Raw genomic sequence first — 3,099 nt, 5'->3', positions numbered from 1 at the left:
GAAAATTTATGACACAATAAGAAAGACAAAAATAGCTAAAGCGAATAAGAATTGATTTGCCAGTACTCAAGAATCAAAGACAAAGCTTATTTTGCCAGATTAGACAAGTTTGTAGCAAGCCCCCTTCATTTGGTATATATTTCATGAATTATTAATGAGAAACATGTAATTTTTTACTTGGGACCTCAGGTGGTGGCAAGGAGGCCCAGAACATTAAGCAGATACTTCATTTCCTGCTGGGTCTTTGAAAAGAGATGCTTCCATCTGGATCATGGTGAGGATATTTCCTTTGGGACCATGAATACAAGAATTATTCTACCATTAGCAAGGGCCAAGGATTCTTCCTCTCCCCATCCTATCCTGCCTTGTTTTGTTGTTTTGTTTCATTTTATGTGTTTTGTTTTAATTGTTCATGTGTCTGCTTCATATCTCTGCTAAAGCCTGAAGTTCATGGTGGTATCTGAACATTTTTATTGTCAGAGATTCATTGACTGGACCCTTCCAGAGCTTTCTTGCAAGTAATTAATATGCAAGCTGTGAATCCAGTGTTTTCTGAAAAAAAAATAAAAGAAAACAGCCACATATAAATTGATCATCAACAAAAATACTAATTGCAGATCTAGCCAAACATATAGTCTGGGCTGAGTTTACTTTCATAGATGGCTATTACAGCAGATGGATTTCTGTCTACATAAATGTGAAATATTAAATGTTTTTATGAATATTCTTGACATTTCTACTTAATCTCTTATGTCAGCATGAAACCTAACATTATTTTGAGCTCAAATATTGCTTCATTCCCATCAAGAAACATGATAGCATCTAAATATATTTTGTCAAAATAGAAAGCAAGCAATTTTCATAAAATACAGGATTTAATAGAACTATATATTTCAACAAATACAGTTATTTGTCAAGTCATAAATTCAATGTAGAGCAATTATTTAAGCAGTCTCATTTGCTACTGTAAAGGGCATTAATTCTATTAAAATGTCAATAGAAATTACTTCACTGGGAAGAAAAATTATATCCAGATTCACTTCATAAGTGTAGTCATGCTAGCAAAAGATATTATCTGAGACATAACCAGTGAGAAATAAGAAAATACTGTTTGATATTGTGCTATTTTTATTTAAATCATTGAGTCTCTGATATTACATTAGACACTGTAAAATGATGGTGTCCAATGCAAATGGAAATACTGAAAATATAATTTTATGGCCAATTAAATATTTTTGGCATACTTTACACTTACTTTCATAGCTAATAAAAACAAACATTACTTCTTATGTATCATATAAAAATCAATTCATTATGCATAATTTTTATAGCCTTAATTTTTATACAAAGTAATTGAATATATTCACTTGGGCAAAAAGTTATTTCAAGCTAGACTTTTATGTTGAATTAGTAAGTTCTTCCCATCTCCCATGTTAAATGGACATTGTCATTGTCAATTATGCATTGCAGCTTCATCTTCCCCTTTTTTCCTATTCTTTATTCTTGGGACTTGTTTTAAAGAAAATTGAGGTATAGGAAAACACTTAAATCATCTTTTTATTACCATCTATTTTCCAAATATAGGATTAAAACCTATTAATGATGGAAAATACATAAAAAGTTTGAAGATTAAAAATTACCTATGGTTCTAACACCAGGATATGACCGCTGTTAAACTTTTATTTCAACACTACATTGAAAACATATATATATATATATATATAAAATAGCATCTATGGGGACTCCAAATACTGGATTTTTGATGTGAGACTTCTGCATCAAAGAAAATATTGATTTATATAGCTCTATCTTCCAAAATAACTTTCCAGAAAGGTTTTACCAATTTACATACCTACTAAACGTGTCTGAAAGTCACCTCTCTCAACCTTGCAAACCTAAGCTGTAAATATTATAATTCTAACAGTTGATGCAGTAGATAAGATATGCTGTGTCATTGATGAGAATACCTATTTGTGCTATTGTTAGTGAAGTTGAACTTTTTTCTAGTTAACAATGAGTTTTTGGGTTTGTATGTGGCCTCTTCATTTTTTGTTTAGATTTGCTGGAGTTTTATTTTATATTTGTAAATATTCTTTATACACTAATGTCATAATTATTTTCTCAAATTAACTCTATAATTAAATAAGCTGTTTAATTTTATTACAAGTTAATCATATAATCACTTTTTAATCCCATATTTATTTACAATCAGCCATTTTTACAACTAGTAAGTAGAAACAGAGAGATGTCTATTTCAAAAAGCTTTTTCCTTTCAACTAGCCACATTTCTCAACAAAATGTTAGGAGAGCATTAAAATAAGTGAAGATTGGTTTTAGCTGTGTGTGCCTGTGTAAATGTGTGTTGAGGAAGTACCCCTACAGGTGCCACAAAATAATTCAATGGATAATAAGTAGAGATTTGAAAGATACAGATGGGATAGAAGGAAACTGTAGCTTGAAAGAAGATAATAGACACAATCATGGACCTTTAAAATAAATGATATATTTAGGAAACATATAATCCAAATGTAAAGGTAACAAAGGACATAAAAGAATAAAGCAAACTAAGTACAGACAGCTAGATTGATTGAAAAACTATTTGGAACAATTTGAATGAAATGCAAATGGTTTTGATACTTTGTTAAGTAAAGGTTATTTTCTATCACCCATGCTTTTAAGCAAATATAAAGGATCTAGTGATGACCTATGCTTTAAAAATGGTTAGGCTGGATTAGAAGCTACTAAGCTAACAAGAACACTAGTAGTTTAAGATTCTATTATAATATTTCAGATGAAAAAATATACTCATAGAGAGATATTACAGAGAGATAAAAAACCAGATGCAGTTCCTGATCCGGTAAAGAGTTGTATGGGTGGAGAAATGATTACTGTAACATCCATGTTTGTGGACCTAGTTGGCTGTGAAAAAGGTGACTTCATTGTTTGGAAGAGAATACCGGGAGATTGGGAAGAGATATTATTTTTTGGTTATGAGCTCTTGGATATCCTCCACTGCTAATCAATTTGACTGATACAAATCAAAAGTCACTAGAGCAGAAATGGCTTTTTCTAGAAGAATCGTCTGTTTAGAATCTGACA

This window comes from Macaca fascicularis, chromosome 2 (assembly GCF_037993035.2).
Source record: "Macaca fascicularis isolate 582-1 chromosome 2, T2T-MFA8v1.1".
Classification (NCBI taxonomy): domain Eukaryota; kingdom Metazoa; phylum Chordata; class Mammalia; order Primates; family Cercopithecidae; genus Macaca; species Macaca fascicularis.
Note: the sequence above shows the minus strand (reverse complement) of the source record.